This window comes from Clytia hemisphaerica, unplaced genomic scaffold, assembly GCF_902728285.1.
Source record: "Clytia hemisphaerica strain Z4C2 unplaced genomic scaffold, Clytia hemisphaerica genome assembly, whole genome shotgun sequence".
NCBI classification, from domain to species: Eukaryota; Metazoa; Cnidaria; class Hydrozoa; order Leptothecata; family Clytiidae; genus Clytia; species Clytia hemisphaerica.
Genome location: NW_027104507.1, coordinates 10,858 through 32,709, shown reverse-complemented (window position 1 = coordinate 32,709; position 21,852 = coordinate 10,858). Strand labels below are relative to the sequence as shown.

The window sequence follows — 21,852 nt, the reverse complement described above, 5'->3', positions numbered from 1 at the left end:
AAATTTTTGGTGGATGAATCACTTAGCATTTGGCAGCGAAAACGTGCTCGTGCAGACAATATTTCTGCTATTGTTGTTTTCATGGACGACGAATTTCTTCCGAGATCAGAAGAGGAAGATTATGATAAAAAACGAAAACCTTCACTATCAAATGAAGAAGCAATCGCATCTCAATCCAAAAGAGCACGGACAAGTGGTCCCTAGGCTTCAAAATTTATAATTATTATATTATAACAGAGTAAAGATGTTAATTTCTGGAAGTTGTGTCTCATTTTCTCTTTTCTCTTTTCCTCTTCGGCCGCCTAGATACGGGATTCCACACTGGATTGCTTCGAGTTCTAGTAATGACTTTTTTATATTATACTTCTTGACGAGACCTATGTTCCAGGTCGTCTAACTGATGACCAAGCACCCCTGTCTTGCCAAATATTGAACAATTCGTCCTTTGTTAGACCAGTCTCTTCTAATATTATCGACTTGAAGGTTGCGAAGGTTCTTTCTCTGTTTCTTTTTGAATCTGGGGACCACATATTGTAATCAGACATATTGTAATCGGTAGTCAGGAATTCCACTATCTCTAAAGCATGCGATGCAAACGAAAGGGAGAAAAAGAACATTTACAATTCAAGAATCATGAAAGTTGAGCACGGCTCCTTTACCCCAATTGTTTTCACCACAATGGGCGGAATGGGGAGAGAAACGAAACATTTTTACAAAAGACTATCATAACTTTTATCTGAAAAAAGAAACGAGTCCCTTGCAATCACGACAACTTGGGTAAGAAGAAAGATAACTTTGCCCTCTTGAGTTCGGTACTCCTGTGCCTCCGCAGCAGCAGAACTCCGGAGCAAAGATAGTCTTTCTCCTTCGCTCTCATATAGTTCTAGTGATTCTGAATTTCTGTGTTCCTTCTAGATTTTTGATAAAACTTATTTCATTTAACATATCTAATATTTAGCGCGCCGGGACTGCCTCCGTGCAAAAATTGTGTAGTATATATTTAATATTTGATGTGCCGGGACTTCCTCCGAAAATGAAAAAATGCTTGCCTAGGAGTAACAATGTTTCCCATAGAGCCAGCCCCAGGCTATATACTCTCTTATGTTTATTTTTCACAGTCTCACCACGGAAAATAATGTTGTACATTATATGTAGGTTTTTAATAATTATGATGTCGCGCATTATAATGTAGTACATTAAAAATTGTTCGAGGACCTTTCTACACTCAAATAAATAAAAGAAAGCCTCTTCTACACTTTACAGATTTAAGCATTTCCCTCCCTTTTAAGTTGGTGCTCATCCTTTCCAGATCATCCAAATAATGACGCTGTTCCAACCGGAGTGAAATTCCATACGGAGTTGAACTCCGAATAGCCCCGTGGAACCGGAGTAAGACATCGTATAGTCTTTTGTTCAACTCCGGTTAGTAATAGTGACTCCATCGCAGATGGTAATAAGAAAACGAAAGTAACAAAAATGGTGCATTTTATAGATAAAGTCCACGAAGATATATTGCAGCAAGGATATCCAACAACTCCTGATCGTCTGAGAATGATAAAAAATGGAATTAGCTGTCCCTTTTACGCGAATGAAAAAGGTATAGTATTGATTTAATTAAGGGATAAATTTCTCATCTTTTGCTTCATTTCATTTGGTGCCACTTGGCTATATAATAATTCCATTTTAAAAGGTAGGTCAAGTGTGACTGATAGGAAGATATTTCTGGAGATGTCAAGAGGTTTTCAAGGAGCGTAATGCTTTTTGTAATACCTGCTGACGCACTTTGTAATAGCAATTGACTCTTTTGTTATAGTAGTTAAGAAGTCTCTGCTTTGAATTGCTTTATATGGGCGTGGGAGAGAAAGGAATAATAAAGAGGGGAAAATTGTCCCCTCCCTGCCCACTAACTGCAATTAACGATTAATTGCACTCCTCTCGCTTAATAAACTGACGATTATCAGAACCAAGCGATATCCAATTCATTTACACAATGCCAGGGGAGCCCATAATTTGATATAATCAATTATTACAAACGATCTTTTTTCCAGCCTATGGTTGTACGTCTGATTGAGGAGAATTGAATGATATTGGACAAACCCTGACAAACCTCTGGATACAAACTATGAAGAGTATAAAAGAGACTTGGGTGGAAAACAGTTGTTAAGATAAGGAAAGTTGTTCCTGGCGGGAGTCTTGGTTTCATGTTCGTCTGAAAAATGCACAAAGATGGCGGAAAGAATTCAAGAAAATAATCAAAAATCACCATCAATAAACGACTTTTGCAGCCCGTCAAAGTGCATCATAAATGAAGAAAACGCACTAAAAGATACCCTACAATGCAGGAAGTGCCACCGTTTAGTCCATTATCTCTGTACAGAACTGCCACTTTACCAGATCCAGATATGCTTGTCATACAAATCAAGAAGTTTCCAGTGTCAGAACTGTACCAAAATCGCACCACAGGTAATGGAAAGGTATAATTCAAATGAAACATCAAAAATTGAAGGATTCAAAAACGAAATCAAAGCTTGTGAGAATATAATGAAAAGGCAGGACGAAGAAATAAACCATTTGAAAGCACAAGACGTCAATGTTATGGTCAACGAAATGAAAGAAACTATCGACACCAGAATAACCACGCTTGAAAAGAAGATTGAAAGCATCATCGAAAAGAAAGAAGAGAAAAGACCACCAATGAGCTACGCTAAAATCACATCCAAACACATCGAGAAAAACATTGAAGATGCGATTCGAAAAGAAAAACAGGAGGAGCAGCTGATTCGATCTACAGCACGCAACCTAATTTTTCATGGGATTGATGAATCGACAGATGAAACTGAAGAAGAAACAAAAATCGAGGACGAAGAATTTATCCATGACAAAATTATTGGTCAGCGGCTCCATCTGAGGAATATAAAGATTACCGAGACGCAGCGGATCGGGAAATTTACGAAAGAAAGAGAAGATAAAGCGAGATACCGACCAATTAAAGTCACATTTACGAACGAAGAGGACAAGAACACAGTGTTGCAAGCAATAACAAAAGAAAAAGGCTTTCCTTACCGAGTGACAGAGGATTTGACCAAAAATGAAAGACAGATAATTAAAGAATGGTGTAAGGAAGCCGAAAAAATGAATGCTAAAATCAAGGAAGACAACACAAAATGGAAAGTCCGGGGGAGCCCGCGAAAAAAACTCTATTTCAAAAAGATCATTGTAAAAAGTACGAGCGGTTTATAGAGGCCCATGTGTCTTCACGGTGGCCTGCAAACCTGTAAAGCTTTATTATTATGTTCCTGGTACTAACAATCCAGCCGATGCTCCTACTAGACCTGTTGAGGATTTTGTTGCTCTTTTTCAAGATAAGTGGCTTTCTGGCCCTTCCTTTCTTTTTAACCTTGACATTGACTATGACAAAGGACGTGACAGTGAAAACAAAACACCAAACGACACACAAGTACAAAGTAGACGTACTGAGACGTACTGACACTAACGTTTTAACTGTGACTTCAGATAAGTAAGTTACTCTGCGTGATGTAATCGATTTCTCTCGTCATGGATCATTATGTAAGCTTGTCAATGTTGTATATAGCTTTCGTTCTTTGTTTCAAACATTGGAAAAAGAACATTGCAAGGGTGATTACACACGTGTGGTGAAATTAAATATTGAATTTCCACATGATAGCTGAACCAATTTTTTTTCTTGAAAACTGTTTTAGAAATAGGATGACAGTTCCATCTTCAGATAGCTCTTCTACCATTTTATGGTAGGTGGATGGAGGGCTTTGATATTATTTTTTAATTTAAATTTTACTAATAAAAATAAATTTTCTTAACTACCCTTTAACAATTTAGCTATCTCCGGCTAGAAAAATATCTTTGTGCCCTAACAACTCTTTTGTTCTCTTTCTCTATTAATTAAATAATTTTTGGTTATTATGTATACCAAGAATGGCCAAATACCTTTCTTCTTAAAATGAAGATGTTATATACCAAAAGTTTTCTATTCATTTCATGCAAATTGTAAACCCGGGAAAATTTTCAAAAAATTTTGTACATGACATATATTATATATAAATCTAAAATAAACAACATATCTTTTTGTTTTTATCACTCATCTCATACACATTTTTTAGCAGAAGCCATTTCAAGTGATAATAAACTATCAAATCTAAGGTTTTATTTTGTAAGCTTTTCATTTTAGAGAATACGTTTGTTTTTACAGTACTTTTTTTCTTTTCTTGGCTGTTTTCAAATCATGATTCATCATACAATCAATTAATGATAACCTTTTAATTTATCAGATTATTATTTCTTTAGGTATGGATCTTGAAAAACACGAACAGCTTTTTAGCGAATGGTTGTTAAAGAACACAAAAAGAAATTCGAAAATATATTTCAAAAGAAAAATATGACTTAATTGTCGAGTTTTTGAATGTAAGGAAGGCTAATGGTGATGTCAGTAACTTTCCGAGAAATCTCAAGGACTATATCAATAAACATAAACTGAGAATCATGTCCTACGCACCTCTACAAATTGTCAATAGGGTATACAAAGAGGTGAATTATGATGTAAGTAAGAAAGGACTTATGTATACTGTGTAATTTTAAAGCTTAAAAAATGATATTTAAGTACTTTGGGGCCGTCCACATTGTACGTACGCACCAAAATGTCGAAAATCGAGTACCCCCTGTACGCAAGCATACCGTACGTACTATGTGGACGGCCCCTTTATCAATCTCGATGGTTAGACTTTAAAAAATCACTCACTTTTAAATATTCCACTATATACATACACACTAATTTCACAGGTCAAACAGGTGTTGGCTGATACATAAGATTATAGAAGATGCATAGGGTCTGCAAAAATTATTTCCATGAGGGAGATTGAAGAACATTCAACTTTTTGAAAGTCAAAACTACGCTGCTAACATTTAGTTCTACTTCCCTTGTTTTTACTTAGAAAGTGTTTTCTTTTTTCTTTCAGAAAAGGCTTTACAAGAATGATCCTCCATTCACGGAACAATTCAAACTGGTTGCTACAACAGAGGACCTTTATCAAATAATTTTTAGCAACCATTGTATTGAAACGATCCACTCTGGCATATTAAAAACATATAAAGGAGTTTGTATTTTAAAATTTTGATAAGAAATTTATTCAGACAATAGCTACAAACACTAATGTCTGACCTTCATTTAATGCTTAAAAAATTATATTTAAGTACTTTTGGGCCATCTGCATAGTACATACCCACCAAAATGTCGAAAATTTAATTTTTCATTAGGATAAGAAGTCTTTATAGGTAGAGCTCTGGGTATATTTAATTTCCAAGAGACAAGAAACTATTGTTTTGCAATGAATTTTGCATTATATATTGAATAATTTTATATCAAACAGAACAAAAACGTTTTGATTTTAAAATGCAATTTAGTTAGTTTTGAAAAAACACATCATATTTATAGGATTAGGTACATTGTAGTCTTGAACGTTTTCTGTTCATTCAATATTTCAGGTGTGTAGGATGTATTGCAACATATCTCGTGATGTAGTCAGTGCTTGGATCAACTTATGTCCAATATGCCATCTCAGCTGCATCACCATTTACTATTAATGTTTCTCCTTTCTTTTTAGCTTATATTAAACATAATACTGAATCATAATATTTAATTTTAAGTAATCATATTTATATATTATATAAAAATTTAAATGTATATTTTTGATCTTATTAACTTCATCAAATCACAAGTCTTTCAGGTCTACATTATCACATCTTAGCCTCTCGCTTACTACATACTATTCTGAATCCTTGTGGTGGTGTCAGTCATATCTCGCTACTTCGCTATCTCACTACTTCTTCTTGCAGCCACTTTTAGCTTTAGTTGTTTTCATTTTATTAGGTATTTTTAATAACTTTTTATTTTCAATATCATGATAATGTACGTTAGCGTATTATGTGATCACTTAATAGAACTAGAACTAGAACCAGCCCTAACACCAGCCTCATCACCGGTCCCAACTACAGACGGTAACTTTTATGCTTTTTTATTTTCTGTTTTACATATTTACGTTTTCATAGGAGAGGGTTTTGCACAATAAAAGTTGTGATTTTTCACTAATTTTTTTCTTGCCTTTAATTCTTCTAGTGCATGCCATCTCAGCTGCATTACCAGCCCCTACAGAAGGTAAGTAACTTTTGTGCTTTTTTTATTTTCTGTTTTACACACTGACCAATCAGAAGCCCACCGAAGGCTTTTTGAACCCGTTTAGGTATTTGGGTAGGCAATTTCTTTTGGAAGCAATATTTTCTTTTTATTTTCTATACTTTTACAAACACCGATAGATATTATTTCTGGGCTTAAGTTCTAGCCTTTCTTTCTTACTTGCCCTGTGCTCTAAAGCACCTTACTATTTCTATCTTCTTTCTTAAATTAAATGTTGCTTATGCTCAGGTGCATCTCACACTCGAGCAAATAAATCAAGAAAAAGGAAGAAACTCGCTCAAACTCGCTCTAACTCGCTCAAAGGAAAGGTATGTAACTTTGCGATATCATGATGGAAAAAAGGTAAATGTACTAGACGGAACGGTGCAGGGAAAAAAGCCGTATGCGTCTAGTACAGGCTAACCGAGCTCTAACTGAAGCAGATTTCAGGGCTACCTCAAATAATTTCCGTAATTCTTTTTTAGTTCCAAGATTATGTATTAAAGAATGCAAAGAGGTATATTTCAAATAGTAGATTCTGCTATTATTGTTGCCAGGGTAACTAAACATTATTTTGCATGCAATTTTGTGAACGTTTGCTCTTTTGTTTTAGGATTGATAACTGCTTCTTGGGAACACGGTTACGTTATAACCTGTGTTTGCAAAAATACATGGCCCCAGTCAGTAGGGGGCATACCAAAGATTGTTTGACAAATAAAGTATATATTTCATTCTTTTTCCATCAGACGGAGCAGATTCAAATGATTGAATGTTCTGGTCTACAGGTACGCTGATGCAATCAATTTCATTGTCGATTTCCTACCCATTTTCTCTATATCAACCTTGCGTTGATATGTTTGACTGTAAGGACCAAGAAAAAAGTGCTAGAAACAGATCTTCAACGGTAAAGACACCCCAAGGTTAGGTATCATGAAATGACTAATTTATAGGTAGTATCCAACATAATATGTATTTTGATCTTGGTGTTTCTCTTCGTGTATTTTAGTGCCCAGGAAATCAATGGTACCACTTATCAATGGTACCACTTCCATTGTATTGGTATGAATCATAAAGATGCACCAAAAGGAAGAAAGAAATGGTAACTTGATTTCTCTCTATTTAATGAAACTTCTAAAACCATTTGCCATTTTTTCGTACACTGCGTCTGTAAATAGAGACGTGTTTTTCTCCAGTTCTTTGATTTATTTATTATTAAGTCAAATTCTATTCCCTACTTACTTGATACGAATGCACTAAACCAATTCTTGATATGCTCTACTACAATGACTTCACGAAATATTTGGTTTTCCCCACCCAATATAATATGTCACTTTCAAAAATCAGCTGTTGTAAAAATAACGTAATATCAGAAGACATTGCAGTGGTGCATATCCTGAATGCTTTTTGAGCCACAAATAGATATGTTTATGTTATGCTTATGAGATGGCGCAATTTACAATTGACTCATAATGTTTTCAAAAGTACTTGGAGTTTATAATTTCGGGTGTGAAATAAATTTTGAGCGATTTTATCCATTGAACAGTGCGTAAGATTTTCGGAAGTGGAAATTCGATATTATTATTTTTCAATTTCAGTTTTTTTAAACAGGGTCGGTCGGGCGCGTATAACAACAAGTTTAATTTCTCAGCATATGTTTAAAAGGGCAATGCATATGTTTCTTTTTGGGTCTGGATATCCTTATAAGCGTTATGCCTATACAAAGACGCGAACGGATGATATGTAAAAATTTTCTCTTAAGGTACTGTCTATCATGTGAACAATCGTCGAAATGAAACCTTACCACAATGTGTCCGTAAAAAATGTACAGAATTTTATATACAGGGTGTCCGGAAAAAAAGTCAAGTCACTTCTACAAGTAGAAAGTTCTTGTGTGTGTTTCACTAAATATAACATCATGGGAATTGTAAAGAAAGTTAATTGTTGTCAATCTTTCTTTTTTTTATCATTTTGTTAAACACACTCAAGAAATTTTTACTCAGAAACATGTTTAACCTCGATACTTTTTTTTCGGACACGTTTTATACCTGTATAAAAAAATCCTCGATCTCACTGAGTTTGGAATAATTACAATAAGATAGAAATTCTTCGTTCATTCAAAAGATATTTAATTCCCAAGATGTTTAAAAGATTTTCGAGAAAAGAAATCAAGAAATTAGGTCATAAAAATGAGCATAAATTATGAGGATTTTTTTATATACAAAAGAAGTGTACCGGACACACTGTAATTTAGTATGACTTGGTTTATTTGATGGCTTGTGGACGGTCTGCTCAAAATAACTCATTTGTCGAGATTACGTCATTCTTCTTATCATCCTGGAAAATGCCTTTGTTTGCATCCTTTTTTCGGTACAATCTATCCATATTCATTTATTTGATATTAGTATTTTTATCAATGGGAATTTCATGCTATTTCTTTTATAAGAATATTCGTGATGAAATCGGCCGAACAATCAAAAATGTCCTAAGAATATTGCTATCATGAAATTGTTTTGGCAACCATAAATTTCTATTTGGAGCCTTGTCTGAGTCGAACTCTCTCAACTTACAATGAAATTTCGAGAGTTTGAGGGTGTTGCCACCTTTATTTTAAAATAGTAGCAGTAACAAATCTTGAGGTATACAAAATTGCCTTAATAATATTTTAAGATGGTTTTTTTCAAAAAAAGTTAATATAAAAAAGAAAATAAAAAAAGAATATTCCTCTTCCGATAGCAATTTCATGCAGTTTATTGCTTTTATGTTGTACACAGTGAAAAGAAGAAGATTTATTTACGAAAGCAATTCTTTCCGTTACGTATTTTATTTGATATTTGAGTTTTTATCGATAGCAATTTCATGCTATTTATCGCTTTTATGTTGTACATAGCGAAAAGAAGAAGATTTATTTACGAAAACAAGTTAGTCTTTCTGTTACGTACTTACTATATTTGATAGTTGTGTTTTTATCGATAGCGATTCTCACAGTAGGAGCAGGTGATAATTCTATGTTACACTTGCCACACTCCGTATAGGTAATAGAAATGTTATAAGATGCTCTATGTTACACTTGTCACACTCCGTATAGGTAATAGAAATGTTATAAGTGTTCTATGTTACACTTGTCACACTCCGTATAGGTAATAGAAATGTTATTAGATGCTCTGTGTTACACTTGTTACACTCCGTATAGGTAATAGAAATGTTATAAGTGTTCTATGTTACACTTGTCACACTCCGTATAGGTAATAGATATGTTATAAGATTTTCTATGTTACACTTGCCACACTCCGTATAAGGTTAGAAATGTTATAAGATGCTCTATGTTACCTTTGTCACACTCCCTATAGGTAATAGAAACATTTCTATAGGAAGAAAATAAGTTTTTTGCTATTATGTGATGTTGGGACGGGTTTTGGAATAGTGTGACCCACCCATTAAAGCTTTAGCGTGGGCGGCCGCCAATAGACCATCATTAGGATATCTAGACAAATATAACACCAAGTTTCGTAACGGAGGAGAGCGGGCTGTGTGGGCGTTTGGTTCGACTTCACTTGGAATAGCCGGAGTATTACTCCCAATAGATGCGGTACTCAGGTCGTCACAACGCAATGTTTCGAGCTCCAACCCTGACCCGAACTGATAAGATCGAAATAATCAAAAATGGAAAGTATCGAAAAGGTCAAAAAGGAAGAATAAATAGTCCACAACCCCAACTGAAAAGTGATTGAACCACCTCTACAGATTCATTCCTAATTGTTTATCACTGGGATTAACTACATGTGGTCTAAAAGAACGACAAATTACGCATGGGTGTTATTAATGCAGAAGTCGCAAGACTCGACATCATTTATCAGTCAGGAGTTCTATCCTAATTAAGCATATTTTTTTCGATCGCACGGACTTTCTTAATTAGGATTATCCCTTTGTTTTTCAATCCTAATTAAGAATATATATCGAATTTCCAGTTTTTTTCCAAAAATACAAATTTCCGCAGATTCTTATCAGCCTGCAATGAAAGAATTTGGTGTGTAGAGCAGATTTTGAAAGTTTGATACAGTAATATGGATGGAGTCTTGAGTTATGACATTTAGAAAAATGTTATATTACCCGCGACAAAAACGCCTATAAAACGCGGGTGTATTGCCCTATCTACACCGTAGCAGATAAAATAAAAATGAATGAACGAAGTAAAAAAACACAGGTGGTGACAAGAAGAAAAAAAAGCGCAAGAAATTATTATGCTTGTAAATATTCCTAATTAGAACTAGCGTGCCTAATTAGGCAGATTTTTACTTATGGCGTCATTTTGAAGCCCTCCGCCCAAATTTTGTTTTGATTTTTGGCTCAATATATGTGACCCCCCAAGCGATTTGGAGTACATTAAAAATGAGACCGGTCTTGGTGCGGACGGATCGATAATATGTGCGGCAAAAAAGCGGCGAAACGATTTACCGTGCGGCCAGAAATCATCCAAAAATCTTTTCTAAAAATCCATTCAAACGCATTCGATCGGTCACTAAAGAGCACCATTTGAATAAGTGCGGTATTCAGTGCGGTCATGGTGCGGACATTTTGCCGTTCGAAACGTTTGCCGGCATAACAAACAGCATACAGCATACATAGAAACGGCTGGGACCGCACCATCGTCCGCTTTAGTCGGCGTTTTGTACGCACAGACCATACGGTACTGTGCGGTCTTCTGGTCGCTTTTTTCAACATTTACTCCATGGTTTCTGCCTACTTTTTCAGTCCCCCCTTAAAATGCAATTTTGCCCTTAAAGAAAACTCCCCCCTTAAATCGAACAAAAATTACCGGTACCCCTTGTTAGAATGTCCCCCCTTAAAATGAAAAAAAAAGAGGAATCCCTGCTCAGATTTTTATTTTTAGACTTTGACAATAACAAAGTACAACGATTGGTTTGATATCAATGCCATCAACATCAACATCATATTAGATACATAATGATATCCAACTAAATAAAATTCAATAAAAAGAAATCATTGAAAATAAACTGGATCCTATAATCAAATGATACAAATAAAACTTTTTATGAATAAAACCAAACAAAAGATGCAGTACCTGGTACAACAGTTGTGTTTTGTTCATATCTTAGGCCTTGTAAATTATCTTTATCATTAGATTTGAACTGGGAATGTTTTCTGATTGTAGTCCTAGTTAAAGTTAGGTCGAGTAAGTGGTCTTCCCATATAGAGAATTTAGGCAGTATAACACAAGTAAGATTTCATGCTTATGACATTGATTTTGGATGTGACAGAGCTGAAAATGTCAAAGATCATTGATGTCGACCAACTATTTCAAGAAAATCTTTGTACCCTTCAGCAAACAATTTTTACAATAGATAGATAGAGAGAGAGAAGTGAGTATGCAGATTCATGGGACCCGGCGAGCCATTTGAGTGGGGAGGGGCAAGACTAAGGATAAAAATGTCGCCCACCATGGTTGGGCGACGAAGAAAATTTTTCACTTTTTACACCCTCAAAACAGCTTAAAACGTTATCTAATTGAGGAGAATAATAGTTTTTATGGTTTGATTTGGTCTGTTAAAGGTCATTCTAATGTACATAACTTTCAATATAGCATGGTCTGCAAAATAGTGGGTATGAGATTGTGAGCACGAAAACGGGATAGAAGATATATTAGACAAAGAAAATTATTATCAATAAAACCAAATATTTTAGTCCCCCCTTTTTTCTTATTTTGATAGATTCTTGCAGCCCTTGATAAAGAATCGCCCCTTATTTAAAAAAAATGACAAAAATCCCCCCTTTTTTAAAAGGCAATTTTTTTGACCCCCCCTTATTTTAAGGGGGTGGGCAGAAACCATGTACTCGCACAATTAACCAGTCCGAAAGCGGCACGAGCACGACCGCACCAAGACCGGTCTTGTTTTTAATGTACTCCAAATAGTTTGGAGGGTCACATATCATCTTTGACCTGCTCTATCTATTGCTCATAGTTAGAATTTGCGGATTTTGTTTGTTGGTGAAGAATCTGAACTTTAAAAATCATATTCTTAATTAGGATTGAAAAACAAAGGAATAATCCTAATTAAGAAAGTCCGTGCGATCGAAAAAAATATGCTTAATTAGGATAGAACTCCTGACTGTTTATAATGTAGGACATAATAATTATTAAAAAACTACATATAATGTGCAACATTATTTTCCGTGGTGAGTTTGTGTTGTTTTTCAGCATATAAGGTAAATCTTTAACACGTTACATTTTGTTCTCCATCTTTATAATTGTCTCGTTCGTTTAGACTAGAGGTAATTCTGAGAGTTATATCCTTCACTTAGTCTATACAATCTTCTAATGAGGCTGCTGTGGGATTAAGTGATAACTTAACTTTTACCAATCAAGATTTATTACAAGAATTGTCATCCAAAACTCTTTGATTGTAAATAAAATTTATCCTTTTAGTTTACATAGTGGATCAAACAAAGACCTGGTGACACGATATAAAGCTGATTTGATTGGGCTCGACACTTTGTTGACTAAAGAAGAAGCTAACAGTAATAATTTTGATATAGTAGGCCTACTCTTTGTACAAGTCTTTATCTGAAGAAGCTAATCAATTTTCAGAAAACAGTAAAACATTTCCCACATCATATGACAATAATCAAATCACCAATGAATTTTAAACAAACCAAATTTCACTAAAGACACATTACTAGACCAATTAAAACAAGTTTAACAAATAGGAACCCAATATTTAAAAAGAAAAGAGATCTAAACCGAAAGAAAATTGAAAAAGTATGAAAAGATGAAGACCAAATTCTGAGATCAGGTGCGGTACCCAGAGTAAGCATCCCCTACCACCCGTCATCTTCCCGAAAGAAAAGGAGTAGTTTTGGCCTGACACTATCCAGAAGTGATTAGAGAAATAAATGAAAGAAAGCAAAGAGAGGAAACAAAGAAAGTTGAAAAGTTGGTCTAGAACCCGGTGCGGAATCCCGCTTTCGAGCGACTGTACTTGCTGAGAGAAAAAGCAGAATGATTTGAAAGTTAGAAGTAAGTGAGTAATGAATTTATCTATATATTAATAGCCGTAGTCTGAATGTGTGTTTTTTGTGTGTCACTTTCGTTTTCGCAAGCAATGTTTTTTTGTTCTCGATAAGTTTGTTTTGATTGACAGATCGGATAGAGCCTGGTTTAGACTTTATTCAGCCTTTGTTTTGAAATTTAAGGCCCATCTACATTTAGTAATTTTAATTTCTGCCCAGGAGTGCCCACCAAAGGTTTTTCTCTTTTCTTTTGTTTTAAATGTTTTCGAATGTATTTAATGATCGTATTTATTAATGACATTCGAATTCTTTTCAAAACAAAACAAATTCCTTTTATAGAAAAGAACATTTCAAATGTAAATCAAAACATAAAAATAAAACAGTTGTCGAACAACAACAGCATTCAAAGGGCGATAAAAAGCAAGAGAAAAAATAGTCCACCTCTTTCTTCATATATAAACATTCGAGTCGTCGTTACTGTTAAAAAGTATGATGGCATTCAAAAATAGAACCCCAAAAAGTGAGGTTTTCAATCACAGTCACTTTTTAGCCCACAGCGTTGACATTCTTGTGGCTGCTGTGTAGTACAAAATTCCTTAAAATAAGGAAATTGATGAGCTTTCCGAAAATGTGGCTCCCTTTGAAGTTGAGTGATTCAGTCTTGAAATATAAGATGACAAAGTGAGGGCAGGTTTTGTGGCTCTACTTAGTGTGGCTCACTTAATGTGATGGTTTGTATGCATCATTACTTAGCCACAAATTAAGATATTGATACCGTTTTTCTTGCTATTGATAGATAATAGGATTATCAAAAATGTAGAGGGGCTAAAATTGTGGTTTCTAGACTCAATGTGGGCAGAAAATGTGGCTCGAATACACTAGTTTGAAAATTTGGTATTTCAGACAGGATTTTGTTCACGAAAACTGAAAATTTTATGATTTCAGAGCTTTTTGCAAACAGCTGCAAGCTAATTTTTTTGAAAATGGGCATATTTTGTGGCTTCAAATACGGAATTACATTTTGATATAACAATTACTTTTTGATCTTCTTTATCTAATACCTTGCCATTTTTGTACGTAGTGTATCTTAATCACAAATTAAGATTTTGTTATCCTTGTTCTTGATTTTGATAGATAAATGGATTATCAAAAATGTTGATAGGCCAAATATGTGGCAGCACGTCTATAAATGGGCAAAATATGTGGCTCAATAGTTCAGCTTGAAAATTTTATATTTTAATTGCAATTTTGTTTACAAGGAGGGAAAAATTTTTAATTTCAAGGCCTTTGGTAAAGATTTACATATAGCTTTTTTTTTTTTAAAGTGGGCATATTTTGTGGCTTTGAGCACAAAAAGATATTTTCATGAAAATAGTTATTTTGATCTTTAACTAGCTATAACTTAATAAACTTATATTTCTAATATCACAAGGAATGTATTGTATTGTATCATATTTATTGTGAGGGATGGTATTCAGTAAATTGTGAGGTCAGAAATGATTGCTGAATTTTTATTAAGAAATGGACAAAAGTGTGGCTCTCATGATTTTTTCTACAATGCAATTAATTTTTCTATAGCAATGTAGTGGCTTCTACAGCAATGCAATGACTTCATTATAATAAAAACAAGTTGTTATTTGTTCAGTCATTCATTTAAAGTTTATGTAGCTAAAGATTAACATGATATTATTTCGTTCCAGATAAGAATGAAAAGTAAAAAAGAGAAAGAAGTAAAGTTTAAATGCAAACATTGTTTAAATGTCTATGTACACAAGTCAACTAAGGAAAGACATGAAAAAGGTTGTGGCATGGAAAAAGAAAGCTTCAGGTGAAGACAATGCTGCAAGAGTTTCAATAGAAAAGATGTGCTTAAAAGACATAAAAAAACTTGTAAAGGCAAGAAACCGGAAATTAAGTGTTCTGTTTGTGGAAACACTTTTTCGAGATTATACCATCTGAAAAGACTCATAAAAACCAATAAAGAGAGTGAACAAAAGGGCCGTAAAAGAAGAGCAGAAAGACAGAGCGATGCAGAACCAGATATCGATATTGGCATTTGCTGTGAGTTTTCCCTTTTTCTTCTTGTGCAGATAATAATAAGCCTTAAAGCATTTTAATAGTTTCAACCATATTCTAAAGCACACCTTTTTACTTGATTATTTTAGGTAGGTCCTGATCGTCTTGTAGCAAATAGTTCTATTCAACAACAAAACCCTGAGGAAGATTTTGAGTTTGTAGACTTACAGGTAACTAGACATTCATTAGAGAAATTATTTTACATCTAGGTCGAAAACTTTCAAGTTTAAAATCAACTAAGTATACATCAATTAGTCCTGAAATCGCAAATAATGTTGGCCAGGAGTTTAGTATGGCTTCTTAAAAATTTTTCTCCCTCCTTTTTAAAAATCTAGGAGGTTTCATAGTTATGTATTATAAATTATTACATGCTAGGAGCAAGATACTATAGAGGAGCAGGATTTGAGGAATAATACTACACCTTTGAGAGTACCACGATTTAGAAAGGTTTCCTTTATATATGAAGTTAGGCTATTTCATTAGTTTAAGATGCTATAATTAGGGGAAAGTTGCTTAGTTCTTTCAATAGGTTCACATTAGAATGATTCATTCCTGATGACTAGAATAAAAGTATTGCTTTGATTCTGATAAATCTAAATTATGATATTATATTTTTTCCACATACCTTCTTTGTTTTAGGGCCTTTCTTCAACAATTGAGAGACTTAAAGCAGCTGCAAATAAGAGAGTACTCTCATCACCTGCAGATCCACCAACAACTCCTCTAACACATTTTTAAATCCCTATGACACCTTTGTCTCCAAACACTCGACAGAGAAAGGCTTACATGGCAAAGCAGATTTCATCAAAAGTATCCTCTTTTGACCTCTCAAAGGAGGAAGAAATGGAAGTGATGACCCTGAGTCTAAAGCAGTTGAACCTGTATGATCAATTTGAATTCGTAAGAAAACCTACTAAAGCTGGTAGAAAGTTGATACCCCTCTCAACAAGACAAGCAGTGTGGGACTTCTGGCATAAAAACAGCATCGAATCGACTAACACCCATCAAATGTGCAAACTAAAGCTATCTGATAAACCACATATTCAAAACAGCTTAGAATTTCCATCCACTGTAGTCATAGTTACACAAAGGAATCAACAGTTTTATCAATCAATAAGAAAAAGAGCTGAAATCCCATACAAAACACTATATGAGAAATACCTGAAGGAAAATGAAAACCTTTCTGTATCATTGGGAACATTCTTTAGTCTCAAACCCTTCTATATCCGTCCAACATCAATGAAAGACATAGAGTTGTGTGTATGTAAACTTCATCTTCACGCCAGATGGGCAATTGAGGCTATTTTGAAATGTGCCAAAAAGCAAAATATAAATTTGGACAACAAGTTTAAGGATTATAAAACTTTCTTTTCCTACCTAACTAAAGATTGTCAAGAGGATGATCATGCCCATATATTCTTGGAATGTACACCTGACAAACATACGACATGTCAACACATCACCACTCAATGGAATGCTCTAAAAGAAAGCCTGCTTCAATCATCCAATGCTGCTACAACCGTTAAATTCACTTTCTTTCAAAAGGAAAGTACATCACAAAAAAGGCAAAGAAACCAAACGTCTGCAACTGGTCAAAGTTCCTGCAACATTGGATTACTTGGCCCAATTCATGGATGGTCTTTTATCGAATATAATCAATCATCGGAATCATCTTCGGCATTACCGCAATGTAATTGGTTCATTTGTAGTGCTACACGAAGGAGTATATTTAGATGTTGATTTTTCGGAAAATTTATCTGTACCAGTTAAGTATGAGCCCCAATCATTACATTGGGGACATGACCAAATTTCAGTCCATTCAGGACTTTTGAAGATCAACGGTGAGAAGTATTATCACCCTTACTTATCTGACGATCGTAAACATGATCAGGTATTTGTCCGAAAAGTATTGAATGAAATGATAACTTACGACAAAATTTTGGATGATATTGCTAAATTTGAGACAATTGTTATTGAAAGTGATAATTGCAAAGGGCAGTACAAATCCTCCCAACACTTTTATGACTTACAAGACCTTTCCAACAGTTTAAACAAAAAGGTTTTGAGGATCTTTGGAGTCCCTGGACATGGTAAAGGTGAGGTGGACCACGTTGGTGGGATTGTTAAAGTTGCTATCCGAAGATCAGTTGCTGCTGGTGAATCATATGTGTGTTCTGCTGAGATGGTAGAGTTTCTGGTAGAAAAGTTCAAGTCTAGTAAGACAAATTACGTTATAAAGGAACTGTCTTGTCATGAATTAGATGTGACGAGATCACAATTCAGATCTAAAAAGTTCTCAATCATTGATGGTTCTTCTAGATTTCAATGCCTTATCTTTACACCTGATGAAGATAGTTTTTTGGCTTCAAAGCTTATTTGTATTTGTCAGCAATGTCAAAATGATTATGGGTTTTGTGATAACTTTGATAGTCATACAATTTAAATGTGCAAATTCTAAACGAAATCTCCTTGCGTTCTAATGTTGAACAACACTTAGAAAATAAGGATGGTTTAGATGATGGTGATGATGATGAAGAGGATGATCTAACCGTTTCGAAAGAATTCATACAAGAAGGATGTTTGGTTGCAATAGCTGCTGCATCTTCATCATTTGACACTGTCTGGTTTCTTTTGGTGACAGAGGTAGATTGCAGTGACGAAGCAGTGGATGACTATGGGATGAAAGTGGCAGAAGGTATTACTTATATCAAAGGTCATTTTTTGGAAAAATGCTCTGACAAAAGAAATGGACAGCTCTTCAAACTTTCAAGGAAAATTGCGTTTTTCTATTTGGAAAGTGTTGTGTACCCTTTTGTCAAGTTTGAGACATCTAAAAGTGGATATTTTTTGACCAATGAAGTATACACAGACATTCTGTTGTACATCCAAAAAACAAATTTTAATCATATTTAGTGATTAGTATGAATTTTTTGATGTATTTGTTCAAGTATTTTGAGTTTACAACCACAGAAGTTCCCTTTCTAAAGAATGATGTTTGTTACAGTTTATTATTTTACAATAGTAATGCATTTGTTAAGATTTGTTGACTTTCTTCAAAGTTTCCTTTCAGCGATTTGTTCTTTTAGCCATTTAACTATCCTTGTATCTTTAATAACAACTTTAAGGTATAGCCACAAAAAAGGCCCTGCATATTTGTTCTTCTTTTTGTTCTGATCCCTTTATTTATATTTTCTGTTTACTTTTCTAAAAAGTTAGACAATTGTTCCTTATTGTTATGATATTATTACATTTTGTTAATTTTGTAAGTTGCAGCCACAAAAAGTGCCCTTACAGTAAAAAATCCTAAAATAATGTGTGTATCAATTATACATAATACAAAATCCTTGAGATCAATCTTTTTTGCGCATTGTAACATGTTATATTCTAATATAATTGAAAACATAGTTTGAAAAAAACCTAAACTTTGAGCCACATTATCAGCCCCGTAAGCTGATAATTTTGGTTCCATTTTTTATATGTCATAGATTAACCCTTATACAAAAGGTTTCTGTAAAGAAAACTATTACTGACACTCTTAACTATTTTGTGGCTGCTGCTTTTCCAACATAGTGTTTTTCTTAATTCAAGCCACAATTTTGGCCCATTTTGATTTTTTTTTTTTGTCTTAACATATATGATTTGCCTTGAGAAGCGTTACTGTGAAGTTTCATTTAAAAATAATCGATTTTGAAAAAGATATCCCAATTTCTTTTTTTTTGCTGTTTTTGAAAACCTCACGCAATTTTTGAATGCCATCGTATGTACGACATTTTGCATATCTAAATTCGAAAAGTTAGATATGACAAGGTTTAAAAAAAGCAATTTATTATTGTCTTTTTTTTTTTATCTGACAAAAACATAGAGTTGCACTATTCTTTGTGGCTTTCTTTACCGCTTTTTCCTGGACGACATATTTAACGCGAGCGAAGCAAGACAAAAATTTACTTGCAGATTTAAAAACAAAAAATTAAGTCACGGGGACAGTACACAATCCAAATATGGTTAAAAGATAAGCCACCCAGGGGAGGACTAGAGTTAAGATTTTGTAGGCAGACTTTGAGATTTCTTTTTTTATATTTGATCGTGCTTTTAAGCCACCTTCAACATCCAAAGGACTTTTAGTGCGTTCAGCTACAGCTTAACCGGCGTGCGACGCCGGGTACCGGCTAGTTTGTCTTAATAAGCGAGACGAGCGACCACACTCATAGACATAAAGCTAAACTAAGGAGGTGGCCGCACGCTACTGTTACAAGAAAAAATAGTTAAGATCTTACTAGGATACACAGGGGAGGGGGGGTCGATAGTAAAATCTCAGACATATATGAGGGGAGGTTGAGCTTTTACGGAGGAACGGAATCAGCCTTTTTTTTGTCAGGAAATACGGAATTTCACAAAAAAATTGACGGTATGCTGGATTTAATTCATTGACGGTGACGGAAAATCAGCCGATATTTAGTCGGTATTTCGGAATTTTACAAAATAAATGACGGTAATTCGGATTTCTTTTATTGTCGGAGACGGAAAATCAGACACCATTTCATGAACAAAATATTTTTCTCATTCGAAAAGTCGTGAAATGAAAGAATGGAATGAATGGGATTTATAGGTATCGTTGTGGCGCAAGATGTGTAACCATCTTCAATCTTCCTATAAAAGAAAAATCTCCTTCGCTGTTGATTTAACCTTCTTTATTTTTATGGTGGTCCTTTTAATTATAAAGAAAAAAATCAATGGAGGACTTTTTTTGCGTTTTTCTTCCTATAAACAAAAAATAGTTTTTGTATGTGAGAAAGGCGAGAAAAGGCAATTATGAGGTTTGTTTGTTGTGATGATGTACCTCTACTCTAGTGAAGTGAAGTGAAGTGGAGTGAAAACCTAGGCTGCACGCATCCCCTCTGATATGATTTGATATAGGGGATGCATCGTCTAAAATATTTCTGTCCCAACTTACCCCCGTCTTTTCTTTTTTCTTTTTGATTATGCGTCATAGCAATACAATGACTTCTTTTTTTCTTTGTTCAATGAATGAAAATTGATAATTATGAAAACAACAGCACAATGACTTCATTTTGTCTTTGATTGGATGTGACGAAATTATGTAAATTTATGCAAATTTTGGTTACCCCAAATTTGAGGTAAGTCTCGGACGAGAGTTTCATACACGATACGCATCCACTATAACAAAATAAATTCTGGGGATGCGCGCAGCCTAGTGAAAACCTGGATACTTGAAAATTTCTCCCGTCGGCGCAAACCATGGTTGCGCCTCCTCATCCTCCTATTGAAAACTATTCACGCTAATTCACGATTAATGCCCATGGGTCCCGTCTACGGGGGACCAGGGGGCATGGCCCTTCATGCTGCTTGTACTTTTAAAAGATTTCCATTATTTTTACATGAATTATTTTTCAAATTGAATTGAAATGGGTCCTAAAATAGCACTTTGAACCCTTCAAAATTCAAAAATTTTCTCCGTTACCCAACCATGATGGGCTTTGTCAATTTACTCAAATATACCTCAGCCTGGTGCCCTTTGACCAGTTGTCCAACAATTTTTGACATGCATAAGTCAAGATTACGTCATGTTTCCTATCGAAAACACCCCCAAAAAACTGGAATTTGACCCCTGTGTATTACTAACAATAGAAAAACAAAAACACTCCGAAAATAGTGTAAGTGATTTTTTTGATTTTGTGATTTTGTTGATTTTATCATTGGTTTTTTTGATTTCATTGATTTTTTTGATTGTATCTTTGATTTTTAAGACTTTTTTGATTTTGACTTTGATTTTTTTGATTTTTTTGATTTTACTGCTGAGTTTTTTTTATTTTCTCTAAAAAACTGAAGCTTGATAAAAAGTCTTATTATTCTAAGTAAAAATGAACAATACTGTGATAATTCGATAAAAGCACTGATATATCTTGAATCTGTAGTGATCCGAAATCACCTAGATTGGTATACTGGACAGGGAAGCAAGGAGGTAAGAAAATGAATAAATAAAGTTGTCATTTATCTCATGACTTTTGCTAGTTATTATCTCAAAACAGCTACAATGTTTACATCAAGAGAGCGAGACTGAAATTAAAAATACTACAAAAAACTCTATATTCCATATTTGGCAAAATTCGGGTGGAAATGACCATAAAACCAAAAAACGGAAGCAAATGCGGAGCTCAATACATAAATTAAATGTAACGCAAGGTAAGGGCTAAAAGAGGCCAGAAATGCGAGTAAAGCACAAAGTAAGACGCTAAAATGAATGTGCGAGGCCAAGATAAGGAAATAACGGTCTCTAGTCATAGAACAAACAAACAAAAAGACTAAAATGAGAACAAGGCGAAAGTTACAGAACTAGCTACCTGGAAAATGCCATGTTCAGTGAAACGAAAAAGATTAATTGCTAAAACAATAAAATGACGTATATCTAAGTGATTCCTAACGAGATCACAAGTTCGAAAATTAAAACGAACTATGTTACAAAACAGAAATAAGATAAAGACAAAAGACCTGACGGGCGTAGCAAACAGACAAATTCCTAAAATGGAAAA

The 21,852-nt window shown here is 34.3% G+C and overlaps 1 long non-coding RNA gene across 1 annotated transcript; it reads left to right on the top strand.

Moving 5' to 3' along the window:
- Positions 1-6,583: 6,583 nt before the first annotated feature.
- On the top strand, positions 6,584-7,234 carry LOC136821923 (uncharacterized). Its single transcript, XR_010848824.1, has 3 exons — positions 6,584-6,719; positions 6,949-6,987; positions 7,209-7,234. It is a non-coding gene; the product is annotated as an uncharacterized lncRNA (long non-coding RNA).
- Positions 7,235-21,852: the final 14,618 nt, after the last annotated feature.